Below are 19,167 nucleotides of genomic sequence, written 5' to 3'. Positions count from 1 at the left end.
CATTTCAAGAAGGATGTAGAGCTGCTGGAACGGGTACAGAGAAGGGCAACAAGATTAGTGAATGGAACAAAGGGTTGTTCTTACGAAGAAAGGCTTAAGTTTTGCAAATTACAGAGTCTGGAGACTAGGCACCAGCGAGGTGATCTGACAGAGGTGTATAAGGCTTTGAATGGTTTGAGCATGCTCAATGCCAATGGGATTCTTCATCTTGCTCAGAATAATCACCTCAGAGGGCATAAATTCAAATTGAGGAAAGACGGATGTCGGATAGATGTGCGGAAATTTGCCTTTGGCCAGCGGGTGGTTGGTTGGTGGAACCGACTTCCATCACTTGTTGTTGAAGTTGATAGTCTAAACAAATTTAAAGCTCAACTGGACAGGTATTTCGAACGAATGGAGGGGTGAAATGGGAGTGGTGTGTGTTTTTTTTTTTGGCTGATGCTGAATAAGCTTGCTTTCTTGCATCATATGCCTCTACTAATGCTAATGCTAATGATTTGTCTGTGTCACATCCAACAACATGGAAGGTGTTAGTGTAGCCTCATACTTTGCTGAAATATGTGTATGGTTCCTGAAGGAGCAATATGTCCATATTTTCTTCCTGTGCCTTAATTTTAATTTGGACCAAAACAGACTGTGCTTGCTGCACATTAAGCTGTATGAATTTTAATGTTTGTGTATCGACTGGTGTAGGTCTGTTATTCATAAACAGTTCTCAATTACTAAGAACTAATGTTGAGGCAGGAGTTTAGCTGATTTACAATTGGCATAGCTATCACCTTCATTTTTATTTGGTCTATCTTTGTATTCATGACCACACTGGGCACAATGCCCGCAGGTGGAGTCCCATTGATTACATGTATGTGTAGTGTGACCACTTTGATACTGGTATGTGCTCCCTAAAATGGCGACTACCCCAGCCAATAAAAATTCTGTCCTGAATGAGTGCAAGTTGCCAGATTTTGGGTGAGATGTCAGTTACCCAGTTGACTGTAATCACTGTCTTGGACAGTGATTGCAGTATTTAAGTGTTACTTCTTTGTGAAGATATTTTATGTTGATGTACTTTCTCAAGTTTTTGTGCAACAACTGATCTTTCAGTGCAGCAGTAGTATTCTTGTTTGTGTCAAATAGTATTATCGAAGGTCCTTGTTTCTCAGTATCTCTGCTTTTAGACTGTACGATGTTATATTGGGATTTTGTAGGATAGTGAGTGCCTCCTCCCTGCTGGTTGCAGTTTCTATTACTATACCTGGGATACTTGGTCTTTCATATACTTTTAATTTTCAATGTCTTCATTCGTTCCTTTAGATTTGGTAAGGACTATTTTGGTCCTTACCAAAATCTAAAAGTTTTGGTCCTTACCAAAACCTTACCTTACCTTACCAGTGATGGTAAGAACCATTCTGACTGCATTACTCATCTCAATTTTTGCTTCATCTGTAGGTCGAAGAATAATGACATTTGAGCTACTGCTTCTTTGTACGCTTTTGCCAGCCTAGGGTGTTGCACAGCAGTTATAAGCAGATCCACGGAGGCAATCCTCGGCACGTCGGCAAATGAATGGAGGCTATAGCATTTGTTTCTCCCATATATTATTTGGTATTCCCAAATTTGCATCGAGTTTTTCATTCATCATGTGCAAGTGTAGCACAATGTTAACAAGTTTAGACCAGATAGCTATGATATCTGTTCTAATTGCTGCAGTAATTCTATTTGTTTGTTTCCACATATAAGATTCAAGCACTTGTCGAAGCTTTAGGAACTTGTCTATAGATATTTCATCAGTGATATCATCCTTAGGTGCCATGTTGTCAACCCCTTCTGAACCACAACTAATATCAGAAGAAGTATAATCGGGTATCTCACTGGGGGGGGGGGATACAGTACCAGACTGGTAGACTGTTTCAGAACGGAGCAGTAGTTAAGGTGTGAGAAATAGAATATTGAAACATTTTAAAAACTTTAGCATAAATAGTGGGTTTTAGAGGAGTTAAAGAGGTCAGAACAGTCCAAGATCTCTTTGGGTGGGGAGTTATTTAGGCAGTTAGAGAGAAGTTATAATAAAATGTGTGACAAATCTCCATAATCAGGGTCCTGAGCTGGATATCAACATTCTTCTCTTTCTTGGTGATTCCCTTCTACTTCTGACTCTCTCTCTCAGGGTAATTCAGAATTTTTTTTTTTTTTTTTTGGCTGGTGCAGCATAAGCCTCAGGCTTCCTTGCACCATATAGCTAATAATAATAATAGTTTAACATAGGGAGTGGGATGGCTGAAAAACATTAATAACTTCATAATTTCTGGTGTAATGGTAGTCAAAATCACAGTAAGGGATGCTGAGAGTGTGATTTTGGTAGTCAGAAATCACACACATGAGCACAGTGATGCACTTCATATCTCAAATCAGGTTCCTCTCTGTGAAATTTTATAATTCAGTAATGCTGGCCATTATAATCTAGAGAACTCTGTGACTGCTATATTTCAATCCAATTCTTGTTTAATAACCATTTAAAAATCACCAAAACTAACACAAGAATATAACTTGGCCCCCTCTTAACTGTTTAATGATAACTATTTGCAATATAATCTCTAGCAAAACAACTAAAAGCCAATTTATTTTTTTCATTAGTGAACACATGGCTGCATTTGTTAACATTCTTTATGCATAAATTTGGTAATATCATACAATCAACCAGTTATAATTAAAAACTAAATATACCAGTGAATTCTTTAGCTATCATTTTTCTATGGTGACATATTTCTCCTAATTTATATGATTTAATCAAGCTAATCTGAGCTTCCAGAGTTAGCATTAGCAAGGGCACATTATGCGAGAAAGCAAGCTTATATAGCATCAGCCAAGAAAAAAAGAAAAAAAAAAAACCAACACAAAAACCCTTCTCATTTCACCCATCTACTCACTCCAAATCTTTGTCCAGTTCCGCCTTGCATCTGTTTAAGCTATCAACTTCCACAATGACATATAGAAGTTTGTTCCAGCAATCAACCACCCGCACATCTATCCTTCAACTGTCTTTCCTCAATTTGAATTTATGCCCTCTCAGGCGATTATTCTGAGCAAGAGGAAGAATCCCATCAGCATTGAGCATGCTCAAACCATTCAAGGCTATATGCACCTTGCAGGTGCCTATCTCCAGACACTGCAATTTGCAAAACTTAAGCCTTTCTTTGTAAGAGCAACCCTTTGTTCCATTCACTAATCTTGTTGCCCTTCCCTGTACTCATTCCAACAGCACTACATCCTTCTTAAAATGAGGCCTCCAGACCTGTATACAGTACTCAAGGTGTGGCCTGCCCATTGCCGTATACAAGGGGATAATCACCTCCTTATCCCTGCTAGAAAAATTCCTGTATATCATTGACAAGACACCATGAGCTACTCTTGCGAACCGTCTGCACTACTCAAAAAACTTCATATCTGCCTGCACAATTACCCCCAGGTCCTTTTCACTCTCTACCCACTGTCAGCGTAGTACCACACAGTTGATAAATTATTCTGGAGTTAACTGCTTCCCATATGCAGTACTTTATATTTGTCAATGTTAATGCCACCTCTCAGGCCATCTGCTCAACTTTTCTAGATCCTGTTGTAGCAGCATACTGTCGTTAGTGTCATTAACAACCCTGTTGACCTTTGTATAGTCTGCAAACTTGGACATTAAGCCTGATATACCATCATCAATATCATTGATGAATACAGAAAACAGCAGTGGACCCAACACTGAACCCTGTGGGAACTCCACTAACAACATTAGTCCACGAAGAGCAGTGTCCATTGATTACCACTCTATCTTCTCCCACTCAATCATCCCTTTATCCATAGCAGCAATTTGCCTCCAATGCTACATTGCTACAATTTGTGCAGGAGTTTTCCATGTGCAACACTATGAAAAGCCTTTCTAAGATCCAAATATATAATATCAAAAGTATTCTTTGCATCCACTTCCATTGTGACTGCATCATATTATCCAATCAAATTGGTAACACAAGACTTCCGCTTAACAAACCCATGCTGTGTCCGAACTATAACTGAAGTCTTGTCTAGATGGTCCTACAGTGCTTCTTTAACAAGTGCCTACATTAATTTCCCAGGAACAGAAGTTAAACTAACAGGTCTGTAATTACCTGTGTCTCCCCTTGATCCTCCTTTGTGGATTGGGGTCACATTTTCACATCTCCAGTCCATGGGTACCTCCCCTGAGTCCAAGCAACCTCTCGTAATTATGGCAAAGGGTACGCTTACTTCCTTTGTTGCCTCCTTTAATATAACTGGATAGATTGCATCCACCCCAGTTGTCTTTCTTATGTTTATCTTCAACAACTTCACTTCCACTTTACTCTCAGTTATTACAAGATTATCTAGCTTACTGCCAGAGTTTAATACACCTCTGGCATTCCCCTCCCTGAATAACCCCTCAAAGGAGGATCTCCCCTTGATCCTCCTTTGTGGATTGGGCTCACATTTGCACATCTACAGTCCATGGGTACCTCCCCCTGAGTCCAAGCAAGCTCTCGTAATTATGGCTAAGGGTAACGCTTACTTCCTGTGCTGCCTCCTTTAATATAACTGGATAGATTGCATCCTCCCCAGTTGTCTTTCTTATGTTTATCTTCAACAATTTCTCTTCCACTTTACTCTCAGTTATTAGTACACCTCTGGCATTCCCCTCCCTGAATAATTCCTCATGTGTGAATGTCGATGCAAAATATTCATTTAGTTAGCTACCTGAGCAGGATCATCAACAGTCGAACCATCGATATCAAGTGGACCAATCTAATTCATCCCCCTTCCTTCTAGAGTTTACATAAGTAAAGAACTCTTTGCATCCTTTGCCAAAGATTTCTTGTAATCTGCCTTTGCCTGCCTAACCTCCTTTGTGACTTGGTTACTAACCAGTTCATATCTATCATAGGCTTCTGTGCCACCTGTTAATTTATATGTATCCCATGCACTTTTTTTTTTCTCTACAACATGTCTAATTAGTTCACTGACATCCATTTAGGCCTAAATCTTGAACAGTACTTCTTGGTACGAAAAGCCTAATAGCTTCCAAGATTAATTCTTTGAATGTTTCCCATTGTGAATTTGCTGTTGGTAACATCATCAGCTGGTCCCACTATATAGAATTTAAATACTGTCTCAAACCACTGTAATCACCTTTACAAAAGCAAAAACCCTTTCCATTACCCCTGATGGTAGTTACCTCTTTGAGTAAATCCTAGCAGATAAAGGAACCACTGCCACCTAGTGGTTCCTTTATCTGCAGATTCTTAATGCATGAAGAATCGCTACTGATAATCAAATCAAGCGTATTACTCCCTCTAGTTGCTGCCCGAACATGCTGCTGTAGAAAACAATCATCCACTAAATCCACAAAAGCCTTGCTGGTGTGTGAGTGACCAACCCACAAATTTGAGTCAATCTCTAGGAAATTAAAATCCCCCATTATAAGACACTCTGATTTACTGGCCCACTCTATTTCTCTGCATAATTGCTCATTATACTCATCTGATTCATTAGGCATGTAACACACACCTACTCTCATTTTTACTTTCCCAGTACTTATGTCACACCAGACAGACTCAGCATTGTAGTGTTTACCAACATCAATTCGATGCACTTCCTTAGATTTGATGTTTTTCTTAACTAACAGCATGCATAACCCCTCCTCTCTTCTTTTCCTGTCTATCCTTTATTTGTTTGGAGAGTACATATTGTACTCTCCAAATTCCAGTTCTCCACTGCTTATGTGTGTGTGTGTAACACCATGTCTCTGATATCCCAACAATATCTGCCTTTGATGTCTTGGCTAGCACTTCAAGGTCATCAAATTTATTAACTATACTCCTAGCATTGGTGTACATGCACCTGTTTCTACTCTTAGTTACCCTAACACAGCCCATGTATTTTCTTGTTTCACTATGACCCCCAGCAGTCCCGGAAATCCCCATTGCCTTGCTTTCCAGGCTGCTGCTCTGTTGCATTTCAATACAAGCAGTGCAAGAATCACTTTTATTTCTGCCAGCGACTACTGTTAATCTATTAGTCTGTGTATCCCCCAAGCTAGCAGTTTTCCAACCCACCTAACTCTGCCTCGATAGCATCAGCAAATATTCTTGCATCCTTTCTATTTAAGTATATACCACCCTGTAGAAGCATTCTCTCCTGTTAACAAGCACAGACCAGGCTGAGAAAAATTCTACCCTTTGAGCCTTGCACAATCTCTCCAGGGCCGAATTGATCGACAAGACTCTCATCATATACTCCCTCCTATCATGTCTAGGCAGAATTGCAGACACTTTCAAATTCAACCCAAACTCACAGCTTTTTTTTCAACATTAACCTGTACTTGTTAAGTAATTCTGGCGGTCTCCTATTCTTAATATCATCAGTGCCAATGTGTACAGCAATATCACCCTTTGTGCCCTTAGAAGGTATTTGCTCTACGTCATCAATCTTTGCCACTGGCAGGCATACCCTGGTGCTGTTCCACCTATCCTTTTTGCTCAATATGTTTCCTGTTTCCCTGACAATAGAGTCACCGGCAACTAGTTCCTTTGGGACCACCACATTCTGCCTTGGGGGTTGCCGCTCTGTTTCGTGATGTTTAAGTGCAAGCTCTGGCATCGATATGGGCAGCTGAGAGCTTGATGGGCCCCACAATTTAAATCCTTAATTTAATTTAATTTAATTTAATTTAATTAAAATCCGAGGCCATCCACCCTGCCCTTCAAGCTCTCATATAGTCCCATAACAATGCTGAGTTGTGGGCAGAGCATTTGTCTTTGTGTAACACACAAAGACATTCAATTTGGCAATATCATGTCCCATTCCTGATTGCTCCACAAACATCAAATAAGCAGTGCATTTCAAAAGGCTGTGATCCAGAGGACAATTGCCCCCCCTCAGTTCTTCCCTGAGGCAAAGCACTCCCATTAGTTTGAGCCTTTTCCTTTGCTGCTCTGGTCTGGATCATGATTTCTATTCAATTTCAAATAAAATTCCAATACAAAATATAACCCTAAAATTATATCCCAGTGCAGTTATAACATTATATATATGTATTCAGTATCGAATATCAGCTTCGAGTTATGTTTTTGCAAACTCCGAGTTTGCTAACTATCAAATGATACGATTGCTGTGGCAGTTGCTATAACTTAATCATAGTAAAAATAGGTAAAGATTTTTGTGCTAATAACTCAGTCACCCTTTTCCATAGAATTGTCAAATTTTATCTGGTTATTGAAGAATAACTCCAGAATCCAACCAGACACTTGTCATATGCCATCACCTCGGTTATATAAATCTGCGATCACTAATCAACAAGCACTGAAAATCCTTTGCACACAGTTCAAAAGCCCAAAGTTTTGCTCCAGTAGTATCACAGTGGAAGTGTGATAAGGATCGCTGTGAACAATTCTGTGAATAGCTGGCATATTTTGAGAGTCAGATAGGAATCTGTCAGCAATCCATTGATGTACATTACAGAAAGTATTATACATACAGCAGGAGTTGCAATGAAAGATTTACAGGTTTCCACCATTTCAAAAATCTTGGTGGAATGTGGAGTGCACAGTAACAAAGAAAGATAAATAAGGTGCAAGGGATGTACTAATGATACTTCACTATAGAAAAAAAATTAATATTCTCTAAACATGCACAAGCCAAAGGACAAGATATATTTGACATTAGAGCCAAAAGGAATCATTGATTAGTTTTATTTCATTTTTAGCTAAGTTTACTAACTAAAAAGTACTTCTTTGCTTATGAACTTATATAAATTCTAGAAGGAAGGGGATGAATCAGACTGGGTGACTTGACATCGATGGTTGTATTGTTGATGAACCTCCTGTGGTAGCTGACAAACTGAATGAGTATTTTGCATCTACATTCACACATGAGGAGGTCTGTAGGGAAGTGGATGCCAGAAGCTTATCAAACTCTGGCAAAGAGCTAAGTGATTTTGTAATAACTGAGAGCAAAGTGGAGGGGAAATTGTTGAAATTGAACATAAAGGTTCCTGGGGTGGATGGGATCTATCCAGTTATATTAAAGGAAGTAAACAGACCCTTAGCCATAATTATGGAAGGTTCCTTGGACTTAGGGGAGGTTCCCATGGATTGGAGATGTGCAAATGTGACACCAATTCACAAAGGGGATCAAAGGGTGACACGGATAATTACAGATAGTCTAACTTCTGTTCCAGGAAAATAATGGAGTCACTGGTTAAGGAAGTGATGTAGGATCATCTATACAAGACTGCAGTTATAGTTCAGACAAGGCATGGGTTTGTTAAGGGAAAATCTTGTCTTACAAATTTGATTGGATACTATAATGTGGTCACAAAGAAACTGGATGCAAAGAATAATTTTGATATCATATACTTGGATTTTAGGAAAGCCTTTGATACTGTGGCACATGGAAGACTACTGTACAAATTGGAGCAGTATGGCAAGTTGCTACAATGGATAAAAGGATGGTTGAGTAGGAAAAGACAGAGTGCTTATCAATGGACACTGCTCTTCATTGGCTAATGTTATTGGTGGAGTCCCCCAGGGTTTTGTGTTAGGCTCAGTGTTGTTTTTGGTATTTATCAATGATATTGATGAAGGTATATCAGGGTTAATATCTAATTTGCAGACGATAGGAAGGTTGGCAGGGTTATTAATGACAGTAATGATAGTATACTACTGAAACAGGATCTGGAAAAGTTGAGCAGATGGGCTGAGAGGTGGCAACTGAAATTTAACATTGACAAATGCAAAGTACTGCATATGGATAGCAGTAAACCCAGAATAATGTATCAACTGGGTGGTACTGCACTGACAGAGGTATAGAATGAAAAGGACCTGGAGGTAATTGTGCAAGGATAAGGGGGTGATTGCTCCTTTGTATAAGGCAATGGTCAGGCCACACCTTGAGTACTATGTACAGGTCTGGAAGCCTGATTTTAGGATGTAGAGTTGCTGGAACGAGTACAGAGAAGGGTAATGAGATTGGCGAGTGGAACAAATGGTTGGTGTTACCAAGAAAGACTTAAGTTCTGCAAATTGCAGCTTCTGAAGACTTGGCACCTGCGAGGTGATGTAATTGAGGTGTAAAAGGCCTTGAATAGGTTGAGCAAGCTCAATGCTAATGGGATTCTTCCTCCTGCTCATATTACTCACCTGAAGGGGCATAAATTCCAATTGAGGAAAGACAATTGTAGAATAGATGTGCAGAAATTTGCCTTTAACCATCAGGTGGTTGATAGTTGAAACAAACTTCCATCTGTTGTAGTACAGGTCAGCAACTTATTTAAGTTTAAGGCAGAACTAGACAAACATTTGGAGTGAATGGATTGGTGAAATGGTTTTTTTTTTTTTTTTTTTTTTTCTGATACTATATAAGCTTGCTTTCTTGCATCATATGCCTCTACTAATGCTAATGTTAATACAGTCAGTCCTCGTATAGCACGATAGTTGCATTCCTAGAAACCCTCATGCAATATAAACAACAGGCCCTATGGGAAAAATGGGGTTAGATGCCGACCACCCAAGATTGAACATACATTTGTAACCAAAACATTACCAAACACAATAAATAATCGTAATAAAATACTTATGCATTTTATTACGACTATTACATAATAAAATATTGCTAATGCTTTTACTTCTGTCATAAGCAGACTTGTGTTTTGTGTGATTTTCTATCCAAACAGATGACAGCCGTTCCATCTCTTCCAAACCTTTGTGTCTTAATCTAATGGATTTTAATTACACTTTGAGTTGTTCCTGCTGTGAAAGTTGTTTTTATTTTCTCTGCATTCTTTCTAATTCTCGGTGTTGCCTCATTTAGATCTGTAGCACGTGCAATATCACATGCTCTTTCATTTAGCTCAAAGCGCTTCACAATTTCATATTTTTTCTCCATCGACAGAGGCGGACTGGCCATAAGCCTTACCGGGGAAACCCCGGTGGGCCGGAGGCCTGTGTGATTTTGGCCATAAACCATAGTATGAGGCCACTATAAATTTTCCCGGGTAAGAATTTTTGACCCACTCCACCTCTGTTTATCGATATTGCTTTTGTTTTTCTCTCTGAATGTAAACGAGGAGGCACGCTTGATACACATAAACAAAGCTGCGTGCATGTAGCAACTCAATAAACAACACCGTAAAGGCTGAGATACACTATTAACACCTCACATTTTACTAAAGCACATTTCTAGGGGTTACTACCATAAAACAATAAAAATAATTTCCAGTTGCGTTTCTGCTAGTGGAATCTGTTATAAACTGGTAGTAAACTCGATCTAATTGCATTTGCGATTATACCGATAGCTGGAATTGTGTTGGTTTTTAAGTTATTATGGTGAAATGTATTTCCCCTTCACTGATATAAAAAACATAAATACATTTTCAGAATCTTCTCTTCATTCCTATCGTGTTGCGTTCGGTTGGGGTGATTCTGCGTTCAACTGCCATTTCTTGTAAACACAAAGGCGAATCGTGCATAAGCGAATTCGGTTCGTGTTATATAAGATATCGTTCCCCTATTTATAAATCGTGTATGATCGAATTCGTGTAGTGTAAACACGTGTTATGCGAGGACTGACTGTACTAGAGTAGATGAGGTAAGACCCAGAAAATGAAGGGATAAGATCCACTCTGCTATTCAGTGATACTAGAGCATAATGGATAGAAAATTGCAGATCTTATTGTAGTTGCGAATATTTTAGGGGAAACATTCCAAAAATTTCTGCAACATTCTCCACAGAATTTCTGTTTCTAAAAGAGGCCACTTATTTATTAGAATCTTTCTATACAAAGAATAAAGCAATCATCCTTGTCTTCTCAAAGTCAGAAGAGTATCTTTTAAAAAAATCCAATTAGCTATCATCCTATTACTCTAACTTTTTGCACAAGATCTGGAGAGAGTGATCAATGCTCACTCTGTATTATTTAGAAACAAATAGTCTTCTTTTCAGAACACGGCATAGCTTCCAAAAAAACATGTATGCTTTGGATCATTAAATCAGATTCAAAAAGTACATTCATGATGCTTTTATAAAATCTGAGCACCAGGTGGCAGTTTCTTTGATATTAAAAAAGGGTACAGTACAGCCTAGTTATTTGGCACATTACAAGTCCTCCATAACTTTGGGCTTAGAGATCATTTTCCTATTTTTATTCCCCTCAATGATGCTGCTGGTTCTCCTGATTAGCATTACTGGGATATGACACCTAGATCCAGTGTAACCATAGGAATCCAGTGTGTTTGTCTTACACCGTGATCCATGGAAACTCAGAAAGGGGAGTCTTAGTGGTTGAGGAGGCCCAGCTTCAACACATCACTTTGGTCCCTACTGACAAGGTGGGTGGTTCTGTGATTTCTTGTTCATAACCTAGTAGGTTTACTTTCAAGGATCAACCATGTCAATGCCATCCCTTATCTTCATGATCCTAGGGACAGGATTCAGGCTGGTGGTGGTGAGGGTATGGTGTTTGGGTAGCCCTCATGTCTCACTCCTGAGAAGATTTATTACTTACTAGATCTGTAGTGAGTGGGGAGCCTTAGCACTGAATCAAAATTAAACCAACTATGAATCCTGATACTCTGAGCTTTTCTGGGACCCCAACAAGGTTCCTACCTGCCTGAAAATTATATCAATGACATAGAAAACATTATCTCAGCAGAAAGACCCAGAACTGAAGCCACATTAGATATGACACTTTAATATTTGATTGTACACTCCACCAGTGAAAAGCCCAGAAGAAAAATGTCATCCGTCTTAATCCAAAGAGGGCTATAGCAAGTTCACCAAAATCTGTCAAGTGGTTTCTTCTTTCTTGTTGAGGCAAGAAATGACAAGCACTGAGAAAAACTCCTCTGAGCCACACCTAGTGGGGAGAATTTCAATAGTCATAGTAACATCCCACAAGACACTAAATTCATCCTGAGGTGTAATCTCAGAGTGGGATCTGTTCAAGGTGTCTGAAGAGGAAATCTGTTCTGAACTAAAAACCTCGGGAGTGATAGCTACTAAATGAATAGTCATATGCAAGGATAGGAATTTAATAACCTTACCTTTAATTCACTATCTCCTAATTCAATCAAAGCTGGCTATCTTAACCAGCATAGTATATCAATATATACCAAATCCTTTAAGGTGCTTTTAGTGATAGAAATATGGACACAAGCAAACGATTTGTTGTGGTGCTCTTTCATGCACTCGACATGGTGCAATGGACCACCATGAAATTACACCATGTTTAATTACAAACCCATCTGCATTAACTGTCAAGAGAGCACCCTGCATACTCATGAGCATGCTAGAGGCAGAAGGTAGAAAAAGAAAGTTAGACTTAAGGCAGAGCTGAACATATCATATCATGAGGCAAGAAAATCAGTAATACCTCTAAATACAAGCAAATCTTCATATGTTTAAAAGGTAGCAGGGAGATCTTCCCTCAGAACTCAAATGACTATCCCACCTAAAGAGTCATTTACTCCTATCATACAACCCAGGGTCCTCAGCTGGATATCATCATTCCTTCTCTCTCTCTCTCTCTCTCTCTCTCTCTCTCTCTCTCTCTCTCTCTCTCTCTCTCTCTCTCTCTCTCTCTCTCTCTCTCTCTCACACACACACACACACACAGGGTAACTCAGAAATTTTTTTTGGCTGGTGCAGTATAAGCCTCAGGCTTCCTTGCACCATATGGCTAATAATAATAATAAAATATTAAGTTTGCAAAAACCTGCACTGAATGCCTGTCGACTGCCACACCTATACCTCCTAATTCTTCACCAGTAAAAAAATTTGATAGAGAAAAGACTAAAAAACTACATTGCATCCTTCATTGGTTCTGGAACATAATGGATGCTTGCTTTATTGCAGACTCCTGCAATAGCTGATACTCTCTTGGGAGACATTTTCTACTATCTCTGCAACATCTTGTTACTTGCCACAGTTCCTAGTCCTTAAATAGAAAAAATGAAAAGCAAGAACTTCAAATCTAAGGTTTTTCATTCTTATAATGGGTCATTCACCACAGAAGAGTTAAAATGAGTGTTCTGTTTCTCACTAAGGCAAATGCTGCTGTTGTGCAAGATCTTATTCATTATGAAATGATTAGACATTTGTCAACAAAATCCACTTGCTGTATAATAGAATCTTTCTTGACGAGCAGTTTCTGGATTTCTGGCACAAGGCACCACAAAAAATCTCAAAGTCGCAACAAATTATCTTTCTATCATCTGACTAGCTGTTTGTGCAAAATCCTGAGAGAATGATCAATGCCCATCTTATATGGCAGGGGTGGCCAACGAGTCGATCACGGATTTAATTTTGGTCGATCATGACGAATTTTAAATATACAGTCATCCCTCGATTTGTGCACCTTGTGCAATGAAATTTTTGAGATGGTAGATCGTGGCACATTTTGAAGGAAAAAAGTAGATCGTATCACAAATTAAGTTTCCCACTCCTGTTATATGGTATCTGGAGGCAAATGACCTCCTCTCCTTAGTTCAATGCAGCTTCTGAAGAAACAGATCCACTTTTGACCAATTAATTTGACTGAAAACATTGATCTGAGATGCTTTCCTAAAACAAGAGCAGCTGCCTTCAGTTTTTTTTTTTTTTTTAACTAATGCCAGCTGATACAGTATTTTAAAACTGCTTTATAGCTTCCACCTTAGAGGTCACTCCCCTAAGATGGGAAGATGACCCCCTCCCATTTTTATTTAAAACTTTTAATCCGATCACTTAAGTTTGTGCAGGAGCCATTCTTAGTCCTTACACTTTTTTGCCATTAATTTCATTGCTGAACAACTTCCTCCAACTGTAAACAGTGCCCTCTATGTTGATGATTTTAGTATATTCTCTCAGTCTCCTGCAACATGTGAGTTATTGAGAGAGAACTGCAGCATGCTGTCGATTGCCTGAACTCTTAGACAATGACTAATGGCTTCACGTTCTTGCTGCAGAAGGACATTTGTATTTTTGTTGTAAGCATGATCTTCATCCTGAATCAGAATGAATGCTTGGACAAAATGCTGTTCTGGTAGTACTTGAGACTAGATTTTGGGGCTAGTGTATGAGAGAAAGTTGACCTTTCAACAACTTATTTGCTGACTATTTACAAAGTATGTGAGAAACTTTAATAATCTCTTTGCAGTCTCTTCTTCTTCTTGGAATGCTGATCAGTGCACCTCAACTATGTCTCTATTTGTGCACTTACGTGATCTAAACTAGATTTGGTTCTAGGTATATGCCTCCACTAGGCACAGCATATATTCAAATAGCTAGATTTGATCCTTCATCAGGGAGTCCTTATTGCTATTGGAGCATTTCAAACACCTCCTCTCCAGGGTCTGTATGGTGAAGCAAATGAACCATTTTTATTTCTTCCTTTATACAACTGTCTGTATGCTTTTAAACTGAAATCCAGTTTATTGGATTTCACTTTAAAAGATACCATCCCACCCAGATGTCTGTTTTTGAGCCATTCTGTGAATTTCTTTATAATGCATTTCAGACTGTGAACCATTCATTTAATATTTGTATCAAAGAACTATTTAGAGATTTAGATATCATGGTAGACAAGGTTGCCTCTTTGCCAAGGTAGCTTCCTCTACTCTGGCATATGCATGTTCCAGCCTGCAACTTCTCCTTAACAACTGGGGGGGGAAGGTCAACAGTCCACCTTCTGGCTACCTGCAATTCTACTCAGCACTCTGATCTCAATATTCTGACATTTTGCCGGTCTATACGTGCATCTAATTAGAATTGTTTGTAGGCTGTTGCTGTTTTCCCAATTGCTACAATATCTGAGGAGAATCAACCCCTCTCCGAATGCACCACATTAACTGCAGAGAGGCACATTATTGAGTTAGCCTTGAATCACATACTAGCACACCACCACCACCACCACCAAAATTGCATTATATACACAGTCTCTATTTCAGGCATTATCAGTGAGGTATGATCTTCATCCAGTCCTGTCATGGGTATAGAAAAGGCTACGTTATCTTTTTTGAATCTGATTTTGATGCTACCTTCTGATATATTGGGGGTGGATTATTTTTGGCCGATGGTTTATAAGCTTGCATTCTTGCATCATTTGCCACTATTAATACTAATATCCTCAGCCACCTTGTGATCGGGGGAAATGATTTGGTTGACATTGCAGCTAAATCAGCGATGACCCTAAATAACGTTGTTGTTATTTGGTTTTTAGGAGCATTAGCAACTAAGGCCATGTTGCTCCGGGATATGCGGTGGTCATTCCTTGACCTTTCCACATCCTCCATATTTGGTGGTGACGGGCTCGAACCCCGGTCTAATCAAGAAGCATGTGCCCTAAATAACACTTGCCTGTTAGTCCCCTATACAAACTACTAGCAAGTAATAAAAAGAAGTTGGTTTCCCATTGGTAACATTCATAGTGTGGGCACACTACAAATTATACGAGATTAAGCCATAACTGAACAGTGGTAATCTAGTCTTCACAGGAATCATATAGAGAAAGTTGCTCTAGCTTGGCTCCACATAGGACACAATCATCCCACACATTTATTTCTGTTGAGGGCTGATGACCCTCAAATGTGCAAGTCTTGTGACTGTTTTTACCGTAAAATATTTTTATAGAATATCCTAATTTTATCAATGCATGTCATATCATCATTCTTCTTTTTCCTCTCTCTCTCTCTCTCTCTCTCTCTCTCTCTCTCTCTCTCTCTCTCTCTCTCTCTCTCTCTCTCTCTCTCTCTCTCAGGGTACTCAAATTTTTTTTTTGGCTAGTGCAGCATAAGCCTCATAATAATAATTTATGTTTTCTACTTAGCTGCTAATGCATCACAAAAATCCTAATCAAATCAAGATGCTATTTTTATTAACAGCTTCTTATCTAATCACCTATTTGAAGTTCATATAGGTTTCACAGTCTGTTGAGTGTTTTCCAAGAGGGAGGCATTAGATAAAGATCCATTATTGTTATTTTTGTTATCAAAATAAACTATCACAGAACAATTCCACCAACTGTAAACAATGCCCTCTACATTGCTGACTTGACTATATTTTGTCATTCATTCAATATGAGGGTCATTGAAAGACAACTACAAAAAGCCATTGATCATCTTGCATCCCGGACATTCGCTAATGATTTCCAATTTTTGTTTCATAAGACCATCTATGTAAACTCCTATTGCAAATGGAATCTTCTTCCTAATCTATAATTTGTTTGGCAAAATATCACTACAGTGGTAGCAGAAGCCAAATTTCTAGGGATAATCTTCAACAAGAAGTTGACTTTTCTATAACATATCTGTCAGCTTAGGTGTGCCAAAGAGCTGAGTGCCCTTTCATCAACTTCATTGTTACAGATCTGTATACTCTACTTTGTCTCTATTGCGCTCTTGTCCATTCTGAACTTGATTATGATTCCGAAGCTTCTGCTAAAGATAGTACCCTTTGGTGGTTAGATCCAGTCCATCACCAGGTAACCTGCACTTCACTGGAGCATTTAATAAATCTGTCCAAAGTCTCTACATTGAAGCAAATGACCCATCTCTCTCTCTCTCTCTCTCTCTCTCTCTCTCTCTCTCTCTCTCTCTCTCTCTCTTCCCCCTCCTGACATAAGTAGTTATCCTTACAATATATGCTTTTAAATTGGAATCCCTGCTTGACTACCCCATGTGGGTATCAGTGTTTCTATCGCTAGGGAAAATCTGTATAACATCCATTCAGGCTCTCAATTGACCCTTTGATATTCAAATCAAAGGGCTATTAAGGGTGCCAGACACAATAGTAGACAAGGCAATTCCTTCCACTGGCATGCTCAACTTCCAACTTGTGATTTCTCACTCAAGATTTGGGAGGAAGGCTGCCACACCATTGTCCTTCTACCAGCAAATCTTTGAAGCAAATTGAGTACAACATTTGGTCTTCCTACCAATCTACACAAATTGCTCAGAGTAATGTGGAGTCAGCAGCTGTCCTGTACAAAATGGTATTCAACCAGATTTCATGAGAATATAGTATACATACAGCAGATTTGCATGCAACATAACTACCCCTGGATCATATAAAAGTTGGCCATTACCAAAGATATGTGATATTCACTGATTCATCAAGCATGTTATAGGCTTAATCAACAGTGCTGTATAATCCTTATCAATTTCTGTCCCATATTCAACAGATACTTTATTATCTTTTTCAATATGAATTTGACATCTGTTTTTCACAGGTTCCTGAGGCACAATGGGATAAGAGGAAATGATGTGAGGCTGATATTGTTGCCAAATAAGTAAATTTCCTTGAATAACTTTGGCCTTTCCCATATACAGACTAAAGGCAAAACAAACTATAACATAAATTGTGTTCCAAGCGGCAAGATTCTTGGCATGGAGAGGCTATAAATAAACTACACAGGATTAAACTTGCAATAAAGCAATGGCAGTTCAGTTTGAAGAAGAGAAGTTGTCAGTATTCTTGCTCAGCTCCACACCATCATCTGACACACTTTCTGCTGAGGACAGATGATGCACCTATGTTTGAGAACTGCAAAACTATTTTAACCAGCCATCATATTTTTATAGAATGTGAATAATTTTAAAAATGCATTGCATTTATGTTTCACAACTTTTAATAGTCGTGTTGGACCATCTACGTTTAGCCAGATTTTAAATGACAGAGACAGTACGTCTGAATGCTGAAGTTTTAAAGTTCATTAATTTATAGACACATATTTCAAATTATCCTATTATATTTTTTGATATGTGTTTACCTCTTTTGATGTGGTAATCTGTTTATAGGTTGTTAAACACATTGATTAATGTTTATATTTTGACTTGGTGCATTATGGCTTAAGCTGCCAGTGTGTTACTGAACACAAAATAACTAACCATGTGAAAGAAAACTGCCAACAAATGAAATGTTGAGCATAATTCTATAATTTCACTCAGAAGTCCCTTATAAACAGGCATCATACATAAGGTGCACTATGGTGACTGCTACTAATATTCTGTAAAACCATAAAAAACCTACAAACATTTTTATAAGACACTCCAACTACACAAGATATCAGCTTGAAAATTAATCCATTCACCTGCAAAATGATATTATTTAAGTTCTGAGATTCAGTCAAATTCTATGGCACTTTTCTTAATGGTTTCCAATAGCTTTTCATATCAAGAATGGTCTAGCAGATATCATTCATCATCATTAACAACTAGCTTTATCTTGCTATAGAATGCTAATGTTTGGAAATCATCTTTAGTTGACAACTACAACAAAGTTAAGGCTTCTTAAGGCCTTCAGAGTCTTGCAGTCTTTTTTCAATAGCCTTCAATCTAGTTGTGATGCTTGGAATATGAATATTCAAAATAAATAATTTTGAATCAATATGCTTATGATAGCTCCTCTGATACTCTTTGGCAAGATCATATATCTAATTGAAAAATTTTCAAAGAATCTGGACAGGATCTCTTTATCAAGTCTTTTGAAAAGAATGAATTTGCTGGCCAGGTTATCCACTATGACATAATAACATTCCACAGTTTTTGGTAGTGGTGGCCTTCCATGATCCTTTGTTGATTAAACAAGGGCACAGAAGACCAAAGCAACAGTATAGGCAATATATACTTGGTACTAACTGGAAACTTATAGGTTTCCTCACTTCATATAAAGGCAACAATGCTTTACTAGAATCTCTGACAAGAACTTTTAAAATCTTATTAATGTTGTAAATTTTTTTTTTTTTTTTTTTTTTTTTGTTATGACTTTTGCTTGTATTTTGTTCTCTTCTGTTTCCCTATGTGCAGTTTGCAACCTATAAATTTTTGCAAACAAACAATGATGATGATAGTTTTAATGACCAATAAGGAAAATGGATTAAGTCATCATGTGTAGAAGCAATATGCACATTAAAATTTTGCATAGAAAGCTATCCTACATTAAATAATTAGTAAAAAGCTTTAATGCAGACTGCATTATATGCTTCTAAAAGTTGAAGTTCAAAAATCAACCAAAGTGAAGATTTAGTAAAGTTTAAGAAATAACTATTGATATAAGTATGTGATATTTTAGTAGGAGAATATTTCTGGACTTGGACACCAGACAAAAAAAAATTAATAAATGGAAATATTCAAAATCAGCCTA

General features: G+C 38.2%; 1 protein-coding gene across 1 annotated transcript in view; it reads left to right on the top strand.

The window, feature by feature from the left end:
• LOC150076305 (transient receptor potential cation channel subfamily A member 1 homolog) overlaps positions 1-19,167 on the top strand; it is a 379,883-nt gene that overhangs the window by 52,561 nt on the left and 308,155 nt on the right. The gene's annotated exons all lie outside the window — the stretch shown is intronic.

Source organism: Mastigoproctus giganteus, chromosome 13 (assembly GCF_048544385.1).
Source record: "Mastigoproctus giganteus isolate SK-2022 chromosome 13, ASM4854438v1, whole genome shotgun sequence".
In the NCBI taxonomy this organism is placed as follows: Eukaryota; Metazoa; Arthropoda; class Arachnida; order Uropygi; family Thelyphonidae; genus Mastigoproctus; species Mastigoproctus giganteus.
This window is presented reverse-complemented; position numbering and strand designations above follow the sequence as displayed.